At 43.3% G+C, this 12952-nt stretch overlaps 1 protein-coding gene across 1 annotated transcript in view; it reads left to right on the top strand.

Moving 5' to 3' along the window:
- The window catches only part of prdm16 (PR domain containing 16), a 121811-nt gene that overhangs the window by 21172 nt on the left and 87687 nt on the right, over positions 1-12952 (top strand). The window lies entirely within an intron of this gene.

The raw sequence follows: 12952 nt of genomic DNA on the forward strand, positions 1-12952 counted from the left end.
GTTGTTTTATATAAGCAGGGGAGGGATGGTGGTGATGGTGGTGGTGCAGCAGTGAGGGGAAGCACACACAGTCTGTGTGTTTTGGTTTGTTGGGGTGGTGCTGGGGGGTTGTGGTGGAAGGAGAGGGTAATGCTGGGTGACAAGGTCCAGCTCAGTGATGCAGATGACTCCCAACCAAGTTATTTTTCTACGAGAGAATCGGACAAAAATACCATGACGGTCGGAGAGCAAGAAGTGCCCCATGACCATAGAAGGTATTAAGATGTCTCTGATACATAGCTGCCCTCCTCCTCCTCCTCCTCCTCCTGTTCCCCATGTCTCCTACTCTCAGTCATTCTCTCTCACTTCCAAATCTGGGATGGTGGCCAAGTGCCACCAAGGACACTAAGGCTAATAAATCATCCTCATTTCAACATCTGCCCAGTCCCAAAGGGCTGCCCACCACCACCACCACCCCACCCCTTGTGAAGATGGGTCCTTGGCTTTATTCCTCTTTCAGCATCCCTCCATACTCCCCCACTGACACCCCCTCCCTGACTGACAAAACATCTATTGTCCCATGCCCAAGTGAAGAAGAGACCCTCTTTTCCCCTCTTTGACAAAAGCCGTCTGAAGCCAAGATGGGGACTGCCAGCCGAGATGCCTGGGACCCGGCAGGGGTGCCCCCGTCTCCCCCCTTCCACTTTTCTCCCGCCTTCTGGTTCATCCATCCCTCGCTTTCGCTCTCTTTTTTACTTTAATACTCCCCTCCTGTGGGGGTCACTCACTCAGCTCGCCCCCGCCCTTTTCATAGTGGCGAACTCTCAGCCTTGCATAAAGACATCAAGTGACAGCAGTGAGAGAAAACAGCCAGATTTGGCAGAAAGAGATATTCGACATGGCTGTCAGTGGCCATTCTGCATGCCTTTTGTTCCCTCGGGTGTAGTTGAAATAGATAAATAAACAGCCATAGGCTGAAAAGCCGGGATCAGAAGCTTGTCGCATTTATTCATATTGAGCCGTGAAGAAAAAGAGGCAAAAACCTGCTGCTGCCAATTAAGAAGAATGAGACAAAACTCAATTCACAGTGTTTAGGTTTGTTTTCATGGCCGAAGCTAAAACCAGGCTATTCAGTGGCTTTCTGTGGTTTGCTCTAAAGATGGCAGTAGGTCTTTAGCATTGTGGGTGTCTCCATGTGGCAGAGAAGATCTGGGAAGTTGTCTCTGGACTCATCAGTTAAGAAGCACTCTCTCCACGGTTACTCAGAAGGCTTCATTTACTGTGAATGCACAGCCCTTTTTCCCAGCACCTCAAACTCACCCCCAACAACGGGGAGTACCGCCCATAACTGTGCACAGGCCAGCCTCCGGCCACATTCACAGGACCGTCTGCTTAGAAAGAACAAAGTCACACCACTTTGACTTGTCAAGATACTTTGAAGATGATGCTTGGCAGGAAATTTAACATTGTAGAAAAGTGCTTGTATGAGATTTTTAGTTAGTTTAAAATTTCAACGGAAAAAGTTTTTTCTTTGGAAGACAAAGCAGATATAGCCAATTACAGCTGTGCAATAACATGTTTTACTATATTAATTGCAAGAAAGTCACTATTTAAAAAAAAAAAGAGTAAAAGTACATTTTCAAAAAAAACTATTAAAATCATAATGATGTGACATTCGGTGGGGTCTTTACCAAACAAACATGTTTCCCGACATCTGACGAAATAGATTTATAGGCCACACATTTGACCTTTTATCAAAAAAAAATTTGCAGCTTCTGTGATTTGAATATTGCACTTGGCAATATTGCGATTTTGATAATACTGTGATTAATTGTGCAGCCCGAATTTACTACTCATTACTGATGGGTTAAGAAAGTGGTGTTCATAATTATCACACCAAGAAATGCTACGTTGTTTAACAATATTTTGTCTCACTTTTCAGTGTTTACTGGCAGGCCTAAAACCTTAACTTTATGCAAATATTTTCATTTTGCAGAAACTACTCAAGCAGGGAGGAACATTTACCAACAAGGCCCTGTGATGAATTAGTCAATTAGTGTTGGTGGCATTTTTGTTTCATATTTTATTCTGAATTATGTAGATGGAGGCACTGTAATTAATGCCTTTTTTTCTTTTTTCTGGTTGGGTCATTATGCATGGAAATGTATTTCCCTCTTTCAGAGCTTTGAGTTTTTGCTCATTAAAAGTGCAAGGGTTTCAGGATGGGAATACATCTCCACAAAGGGTTCTTGATAAAGATTGTTTACTGTGTTCCACTATCCATTTTCACTAAATAGGCTTTGTTCTCTGCAATTTCCCTCAACATAGTGATGATCAGAGTAAATGTATATCAAATATCACTGAATGAAAATATTGAAAAAAAAATGTGTAATCTGATTTTCCGCTCCCAGGCAGACTGCATTCCTTCACAGCTCTTCTCATCCCCTGCAAACATTTAGATTTCCAATTAGCCCCCGAGAAGAATGGCTAATTTACCACAGCGAGCAGGCGCCTGATGTCTCAATCTGCCGGGTGTCAGCACTGTGAAAAGGAGTACTCTCATGTAGGCACACACACACTTATAGAGACACACAGGCCATAAAAGAAAGCATGCCACAGTGAGTGTGAGGGTGAGAACAGATCAAATGCAGCATGGGGAGTAGAAGAAAAAGTTGAGTCATTTAAAAAAAAAAAATTAATGCAAAACAAATAAAGGAAGCATAATTTAAAAAAAAAAAAAAAATCAGTGAAGAGGGTCTTATTGAGGCACTAGAGCGGCAGGACAGGCAGCAGTTCAGCAGTGGCCCCAGATTGACTCGTCTGTGAGTGTACAGCCAGCCAGCTCCTCCACACAACACCCACATTGTCCACTGTGCCAAGGAGCCGAAGCAGCGCTCCACTCCTCAGGGGGCTGCCTGAGACGAACACATTATAGATACATGTTAGCCTTGGCCCGACCTTCTGTACACTGTGTGGAGCACTCAGCGGAAAGGAGACAGAGAAGGAGGGAGAGATGAGAAATGAAATGCACATGGAAGTTATTGAAAGCTACAGAGAGGATAAGCCTATCCGACAGCTTAACAGCCTCAAAAAAGTCTTTAAAAGAGAGCGCTCCTATCACTGTAACATCTACCGAATAAAAAATGCTGTGAAACAAGATATACTGAATCTACACAGCGGGTGAGAAGGAGAGAAATAAAGGGAGTGAGATGCGATTTTGTGAGACAAGATGTTTGCAAGAATCCCTTGGCTTCTTAAGCGAGTGGTTTTGGCTGCGGTTATCTGTCAGAATCAGCTCACTGGATCTTCCATCTTTTTCTTTGTGCCTTACGAGGCCCCCCGCTTGTCCCGATGGTAAACCTCAAAGCTGCGGCGCTATCATGCTGTGTAATGGTCACTCGCAAGCGGCCAAGCTACGTCCCTCGGCCCTGATAGGGAGAGAGAAAGAGAGATTCCTGTCTGGCTCCCAAAACCCAAACAACATTAGTGGCACTGTCCTATTTCTTTCCCAGCCTGCTGTTAAACACACACAGCTCCCCACAAAATGTTGTTGTTTCAGCTTCTATCTCTCCACTGTCATTAACCAGAGGCAGGCTGACTGACACTCCCCTCTCCGTCTATATGTCTGCAGCCAGTCCTTCATTCACTTAAGACCAATCAGCGGCCACAGTCTTTATCTTGCCCAGGGCTGCCCTGTGATAACACTGTTAACAACAGTAATGTGTGGCGCGAGGGAGCCACTGGAGCTGCCACTGTCAGGGTGAGTAAGTGAGGTCAAGGGCTTTTAACATCTGGTGACGTTGCTCCGAATCCACTCCAGCTCTGCTTTATGCTCCCAATGTCTCCTCTTTCCTCGCTGTTCAAGCTTGTGAGTTTTCGAACTCTTTCCCCCGTTCCCTTCTGCTCTCCGATGTTAACAGTGTGGGGAAAGAGAAAGAAAAAACAAACTTGACTGAGCTCAGCAGCACTGAAACGGGGCCTTCTTTCTCCCCACGTGCCGTAGGGAAAACACTGGTGTTATTTTAGAAATCACACTGTTAAAGATTAATGCGGGCCTGGAGGAGTGGTGTCATCGTTCCTTAACGACGGGGCTGAGACGCTGAATAAAGCCGGCACTGTGTTCTGTCCCACAGCCCAAGGACAGATAAGTTTCCTCTCACCAAGTTCGCCCCTCACCTTCCCTCCTCCTTTGTCCAATAACTCTCTCCCCAAGTCATCTGTTACAACTGCAGGGGCCAAAAAATGAGTAGAAATTAAACGCTCCAAAATCAATTTGTTTGGTCTTTTTTTTTTTATTGACATAGACGAAGGCGTGGGCGAAGAATAGCTTACGTTCTGGCTCTGCAGATACAAAAACAACAAAAAAGGGTCAGGAGGGTGTTCACAAACATTTTCCATGCTGATTGCTCTAGTTAGATGACTAATGAAAGTCCCGGCTGCAAGTTGTGACCATGCAACTCCCCCAATAAAGTCATCTGTCATCATCCCATGGACTGGCCAGACAGACAGCTATAAACCAGGTTCAGAGACCACGACGGAGCATCCTATCTGTATCATATCGTACCTTTGTCATTCTAACAGCCGGGGATGGTGATGATAGCTCACATTAAAAAATAAAACTGACACCAATGAAGATAAAAATGATAAGAGGTTTAACCGTTGATGATGCCGATGATAAAGAGCTGCGAGTTTGATGAGTCTCAAGTCTGAGGTGCGCAAATGGGACTTAGTATCCCTTGCTGAAGGTTTCTGCTGATAACGGAAGCGCTCGATAAGCCAGGGAACATCAATCTCAGTGACAGAGATAGTCTCTGCTTCACTAATTGGGTTGTAAAGGGCCTTCACCTTATATGGCCCAGCTAATAAACTCATTTGTGATGAGCCCGAAGGTCAACTGGATGAATATTCACATTCGCCTACTTATTAGAGGTGGGTTTCGTCTTTGATAGAAGTATTAAGTATTTGACGTATCTGTGATGGATTGCTCAAAATTGTGATCTTTGGTATTAATGTGACTGTTCTGAGTTTATATGTCATAAGAGAGATTGAACTTTGGATTGACATGAGGTATCTGTCAGATATTAAAATTCTACTTGGCACTGTCTCGCACCACAAAGTCACTCTTATGCACAGTCTTTCCATTCAGTGCCCCAGAATAACCAGCAGCATCGTATCATCGCTTTTGCAACATCATTAACGCGCAGTCTTTTGAAGTCTGAGACCATCCCTGAAATTATCACTGTAAGTAACACTTCAACTCATCTTGGGTTCTGATGGCAAAAACATCAGACAATGGCCTTTGTACAAGGGAGTGGGACTGCTACATTATCTCCACTCAATTATATCTTCTTTCGAAGAGTCCTCAAGGCCGAATCATAAAGACTGATGACAGTGGCTCCAAAAATTTACTGTACATTGCCAAGTGGTGGTTGACAAGATGTCTTAAAACCAGTTTTTCCCACCCGCTGCCGGTTTCATCCCAGACACACACACACACAACACACACACACACACACACACACACACACACACACACACACACACACACGTCTTTCAAGCAAGTGGAGTAAACAGGACAATAGTGAATCATGCGATTACAATGTTCTGTAGCCATCTAATCAATTTCATTAGCTGCATAAATCATGACAGCTTGACATTTATTGTGGGGGTGATGGGTTGATCCTGTGGACTTGGAGACAGCTCGCGTGGTGATAAATGTTGCTATCTCTTGAGAGCGAGGATAAATATGGTGTGTGCTCAGAGAGACAGAGGGAGGGCTGGAGAGAAAGAAAAGACTGGACGCAGAGCACGAGAGCCCCAAAGAGGCTGCTGTGCGGCAACAAATGTTAAACCGAGCGAATCAATGAGCGCAGAATGGTGGATGATCCATTTGCACAATGGGTTCGATCTGTCATCTCTCATTGTAACCTTGCTGTTTCCAGTTGATGTATTTTTTCAGTTCTTTATGGTCTTTTTCATGTTTATTGTTGAGCGTGACAATGTGCAAAATTGTGTATTGTGATAAAACCTTTCAGCAAATTATCTAAAGATAGCTGTGATTGTATTGTTCATTATTCAGCTGTTATAGTCTAAAAGACTGTGGAAGCTTTTATGCCATTATTTGGAATGTATTTAATCGTTCATGTACTTAATGACTGGTGGAAGAACAGAATTTGAAAATAGCCAGTCATCATGATTTAGGGGCCATTATATGCATTTGGCAATGAAGTTTGTATTTTCTTTCTTCTTTGCCTAACCCCCATGCAAAATATGTTCCTCACTGGCCACCATAGTCAAAGAAACCATTTGTAGCCAGTATCTCCAGACGGTATCTTTTGGCAGTAGCAGCTGCCTTGAACTGCTCTAGCTTTTATATGTTTCCACCGTGTAAATAATCTGATTGGCCACCGAAAGAAATCCAAAGGATAAACAGTGCACTCGTTACAGTCCATTTGTTATACACAAACGCTTTTTGTGTTTTATCTCCTCATCAAACTCAAAATAATACACATGTTAATAGCGGCTATTAGAACTATTAAGCTGCCGTTATTATTGTTGGTATTTATATCGTGTACGTGCTTCAGTCAGCGGTAATTGCGTTTGAATTAAAACATCACAAAAAGTTTTTGATTTAAGTTTGATGATGGCTTTGTAGAATCAATCATTTGATACAGAAACACAGTCTTTATTCCTCTGGTGGACCAGTTTCAGTAGGAAGGACCGTGTCAAGTCGAACAGATGCAGCTTTCTGTTTGTCATTTTATGTTTGTTGTGGTTAATAACACATATGAAAAAGTCTGTGTGTTTAAGTGTATTGGTGCAATAAAAAGCTACTAAAATCACAGGCTACCTATTTAACAAAGAGTGTCTTATGAACACTAGGATCTGTTTACTCGTTCCTCAGCACACGCCACACCATTCACCTCTGTCCTACTGATGACCTAACATCTAAGCTCTGCGTCTTCCCTATAAACACACCCGCACAAAAAGACCATTGAGAGAGTGAAGACAGGCTAAAGAGCTAAGTATGTAGATGCTTAAAGCATACAGAAGACAAAGAACTTGTGGGTGGTGTTTGATAATTGATCTGAAGACCTGTTACTACTGTAATCATGTAATGGTTCTCGCATGTATACAATTTGTCTGTTTGGTGCATCAGATCAAACTATCCGAAGTGCCCTGCTGCATACAAACAAGAACACACATATACCCCTGAGCAGAAATCCACGGTCAGGCCTTGTTTATTTATCTGCTGAAGCAATCTCATCAGAGAGTCACTTGGCGTGGCTTTGGCCTTCTCAAGGCATCATCATCATCATCATCGTGTGTAGGGCTTGACCTCAGTGTAACCCTTGGAGCCCTGAGAAAGCCCTTGCTTGTCCTAGGCACCGACCCATATATACATGCACTTAGCCTCCAAGTCACTAGAGACTTTTCACTTCTATGCTTGGGCCCGCCCCAAGCTCTGTGTGTATATATATATGTGTGCTTGTGTGTGTGGTCCAAAAATGCAGAAAAGCCGCAGATGGATTTGCAGGGGGATGCCTGACCGGCTACTACACACAAGTACAGATACAAAACAAATGTACTCTCTAAAACTTGTGTGCTCCAAATGTCTTTTTCTTTCTCCTCATTTCTTCTATGTCTAGCCACTTTGAGCCAGCTTGTCCTTCCTGTACATATATTGGATTTGAAGTAACAGAGAGAGAGAGAGAAGAAGAAATGAAAAGCTACTAAAAACCCCTCTGTTTATGTTGAAATATGCAAACGGTATAAATATTTAGCCGGACCCCGATAAACGATATGCAATTTACTCGCCAGTTATCCGTCGTCACGTGACAATATCTCAGTGGCTGCCGTCCAGAAAAGCCCCCGGCGCGATGAGAGATCCCCTTCTCCGTGTTTCCGCGTCCTTTTCTACCTACCTAAAGGAATTCCTGGTTTGAATTAGGGATTCATATTGGCACTTGACAGAGGAACAGACAGTGTGGTCTGGTGTATGTTTCTAAATACACAAATTCAGTTTGCAAGGGGAAATGGAGATATGAAACATATGACATTGCTGAGCTGAAAAGCCAGTGTCAGATTTATGTAGTGCATAAATGTAAACATTCATATATGCATAGGCTGCGTAGGCATCTCGTTCAGCTGAGGTATGTGAAATGAAAAGTATCCGTGGCATGACCTTTGATTCGATCTATATGCCCTCAAGTCAAGACCCTAAATCTTACTCCCATAACCCCATGCTTGCTGAGAGGCAATACATGTCATGGGAAGAAGAGGAGATCATTAGAAATAAGGCAATATTATTTTTCTTCCTGCTGCCACGTATCGATAAACTGCAACCTTTATCAAAATGAAGAGGGAGGACGTGATATATCATTATCTGAAAGGCATGCCACAGCAGCTGCCGATGCTGTGTAGGCAATCCTCTTAGGCCAAAAGGTAGGGTTATTTATTGGGCCTCAACCCTGTGGCTGTCACAGCATCTGCTAGCAGAAGATCTATTGGCGCACCCTTATTCACTTATGATTATTACTGATCATCTGCCCAAATGACTTATCAATAAAGCGGAGGCCAGGCAGATAATTTATCTGTATGGTTCTGTCGATATCAAGTTCAGAGTCAACGGCCTTAAAAGGATAAGGGGCCTTGGACGTCAGGTGATGGATGGTTGTACATGGCTGCCATGAAAATATGACCCTTTTTAATAAATTTGCAGAATCCTGCTCTCTTCCACCTCCCTTTGCATTCCTCTCACTCTCTTTTTCGTGAAAGTGAGCTTCAGTTCCAAGGTTTGTTTGCTGACTAAGTGCAAACGCCACCCTGAGACATCACCTTCTTACAGAGAAAAGACATCAAACGCTACAACTGTCAGTGTGTATGAATACAAACATTTGAATCCCTCGTTTGTACTAAGTGTATGATGTGTGGCACCTAGGTCACACATGTCTATGCAAGACCTGTGAATCATAAAGGACATTGAAATGATGAGACAAGCCTGTCTGAGGTCAACATAAACCCTGCCAAGATATTTCACTATGGCATTTTCTTCATAAATCACACAAAGACTCTTAGGACACACGGGGTCATTGCTCGTTCTGTAAATATCAGCCGTTTGTATTTGACAAGTGGCTGTGACTTTCCAGAGACGCACAATAGTTCTGAGTGTTTGCTTTCCAAATCTAACCTTTGTGCACTAAGCTCTATCTCACCAACAGTTCTTAGTTCCGTCACAGGCCGCACCCTGCATAGACCCATCTGGATGTAGGGTTGGGTAACAGTGTTAGCTTTAACCTGGTGTGATAAGTGTCAAGCTACCTCTCCTCTTTCTAATGACATCACATGCATTCCTTTGGCATCAATTTCTTTTGCTTTTGCCAATGAGCTGTATAATTTTCTCACATTAAGCTTCACAGCAAAGTGGAGATAAGGGACCAAACAGTGATTACATTCATAATTACCTTCTTTATCAGCTAAGACAGAGAAAGAGAGGGAAAGTTTAGTCCCAGCACTCCCCTTTATGTTTGTCTTGGCCAAAGCACCTCAAGTCTTCCGCTTATTAAAGTCATCATAAATATATTCTATCTGATGGACGCCCAACTTCCTGGTATTTAACAGTGCAAATTTAACCCTGTTTCCTCCTCTCCTGCCATAGTCTCCCCACCTCCCTACTTAAGCTCTGCGAGCAACCTCATTGTTGAGGCAAGAAGTCATAGCTCTGGTCTTGTTTTGGGTCAGCTGTCAAGGCCCCTATCTCTGGGAAGTCCCGAAATAGCCCCATTTTACACCCTTTTAAAGGACATGCAAGAGAAAGGTCTTGGAACCACAACCAGGCACCGTCTTGACTTGATGCTAAGAAGCAGACTGAATCAGACGCGTATCCTTAGTCAAACAATCTGGCAGATTCTGGCAGGAACGTGTAAAGGTTCTTTATCATAGAGTTCAAATGATAGCACCAGACCCCAGAGAAATAAACACTGGAGACTTGATATCCCCACTTCTTTTTCTTCCTTTTTTGGGGGCAGTCTTGTCGTTTCATTGATTTTAAAGTGTTCCGATCAGATTTGCCAGTATCTGGAAGTCACAGGAGTCAGATCCATTTGTTGAGATCATGTTTGACATGATAGTTAGCTCCGATTTGAAAGGCTCCAGCAATGAGAAACAGTCTCGCCTTTCATTTTTCTCTTTTTTTCTCCCTGACACAAATGCACTTTCTCTGCAGTTTATTATTCAACACGACCCACAGTGAAAGACTGCTTCCTCTCCCATCTTTACGTCAAAAAGATCAATAACCCGTCCGAGGCATCGCCACCACAATGAAGTCCTGTCAACGTGCCAAGAAGCTGCAAAAGTTCCCAATAAATGCGTAGCAAAACTTTCAATTTGTGGCTTTCTTGGTGTGGCTCTTGCAGCCAATGGGTTGTCAGTCAGGGCCCTGGTTCAAAAAGCCCTGAGGTTTGTTTGCTGCTGGTTCTTTTTGGAAACTTGTGGCTTTGTGACATCCGCAGCCATCCATTGGGCCGTGTTGCTGTATTGCCTCATATTATCCAGAGTTGAGGAGAATTGTTTTTGGCAACAGAACGCTAACATTTTCCTACGACGCAAAACCTCCAAGTGGGGCCCTCTTCTTCTCCTCCTGAGGATGATGATGAGCAAGCTTTGTGAGGTCCTCTAGTTGCTATGGCTACTTACTCAGCCTTCGTATTGGTGAATTTTATAACTAGAATATCACTGTATGGGTCATTCTCTCAAGGTTTGACTTGAGCTGGTACATGAAAAACCACATATGCTTTATGGGCTCTATACGGAAACCCCCCTTGGGGCATTTCTGCTGTTTTTTCACGTTAAATGAGTTCTGGAAATAAACTGAGCGGGATTTCGCTCCGTCATGTGTTTTAGGCTGTGACAGGTCTTGTAAAAACAATGAGGCAGTCAACTCACTGAGTGTCTCTCCCCACGTCGTGTTTTCTTTTGTCCGCTTGGTCATCGTGGCATGTCAGTACGCATGGTGCTAACGTGTTGTTGAAAAACTCCTGACTCTGTCCAATAACAAAAGCTGTGCTATGAAACACTAATAATGGCGGGGCTTTCCCTCTCGCCTAGTGTGAAAGCACACAGCGCAGACATGGTGAGAGACACACACACATACACAAACGCACACTTTTACGCATACCCCTAATGAGGGTCTGGACAGCTCTCGGTGGAAGGATTCTGCAGGTGGCTGCACTTTCATCAAGCCACGACTGGATTTGTTTATGTTTGAGGTCATATGGGCCAGAGAGAGAAGTTTGTGTGCCCAGACACACACTTACACACACTTTCTAATTACCCTCGCTTCAGTGTTTTCTCTTTTCCATAAGACATATTGACATGTCAGCGTTCAGCAGGCTAGATACAGAACAAATGGACAATTTTACCTCTCTCTGTGTGTAGTGGAAAACCTATCCCTCTCAACATAGGCCAGTCTCTATTTGGACCTGTCTCACCGACCCAGAGTAAAAGTCACTTTGAGATGACGGTGACACGTGCAATAAATCATAGCACAGCCAGTCGGTGGCCAATCACATTTTCCTTCCCTAATTAATAGCTTATTTATTTGCTTGGCAGGTCCTGCTGCAAGGCTATTCTCTGTGTGTTTCTGTCTGTCTGGTATGTGTGTCAGTGTATATGTGTGTGTGTTTGTGTGTGTGTGTATGTGTGTGTGCACACAGTATACCAGTGTTGAAAGAGCAACTCCACCTGCCTTTGTGTTACAGTTATTATCATCATTGCACAAGCCCTTGCTTTTCACCACTGGAAACCCTGTTTACCACCGATCTTTAAATGTTACTTTAAAAAAAACAACAACAAAACCCTCACTGGCTAACTTTTCAACAGACAAACAATTTAGATTAGAATTACATAGAATTCAAAGCCAGGAAGGTTTATAATTAGCATTTTCCTGACAGTCAGCTCAGTGTTTCTGGACCCAAAGACTGAGGTTTGGACGGTAGAAAGCCCACAGCGGCCCGACCCCCCACCTGAAGCTGAAAGACATTAAGGCATCAGTAAAACCACTCATGTCTGCTTGCATGTCTTCTACAGTTTTAGGTTACTCTTGCACAATTTGATACACACACATATTTACACTTGGCATGCAGCTGAACAGAGCAGGGGGAAAGTCCAGAAATTGTCCTATAGTTGTTGAACGCCTGGTAGCATTTTAGACGGCCCAGCCAAGCTGTTGGTTTTGTAAACTGTTGCAGCTGGTCTTGTGCATTACAAGAAAGGGGAAGTCCTCTCTCTCTCACTCTTACTCACTCTTTCTTTCTCCCTCTCTCTCTCTCTCTCTCTCTCTCTCTTTCTCTCTCTCTCTCTGTCTCCCTCTCTTCTCTCTCTGTCTGCCTCACTCTCTCTCTCTCGTTCTCTCTTTCTATTTCACTATCTACTCTATCGCCATGTTTAAAGTTCACATGCATGTTTTTTTTACTAACGGAGCAGACGCATTAATCCTCATTTATCTTTCTACTAAACAGTTCCCCTACTTTACCCCACACAGGGGTACATTGATGAAAACAATTTATAAGTAAGTCAAAAACAAATCAAAGTGTTTGTTTTATTTTCAGGCTACGTGAGCATTTTATAACCTTTCTCTTTTGTTCTCGCAAACCAGCATATGTGCATCCGTGGTCATTTTTGCAAAGAGCAAAAGCATGTCTCTCAGTCTCAGAAACACAATACATAAACATGCACACCATCTTAAGAGAGCTGCAAAGAGGCCAGAGATCTTATCTACTTATACATGAATCTCTATGCCGCAATTAAATAACAACGTTAAACCTAATCTGCAAAGAATCCTGCACACCTTGAATCATTCGTACTGACTGTAGTAACAACTCTTCAACTCTTTCTTCAACTCTTCGCTCTTTACTTTCAGGAGTTTTTCATCGCCATGCATCCATCGCAAACAAAACGTAAACACTGAGGAAAA

Source organism: Pagrus major, chromosome 7 (assembly GCF_040436345.1).
Source record: "Pagrus major chromosome 7, Pma_NU_1.0".
Taxonomy (NCBI): domain Eukaryota; kingdom Metazoa; phylum Chordata; class Actinopteri; order Spariformes; family Sparidae; genus Pagrus; species Pagrus major.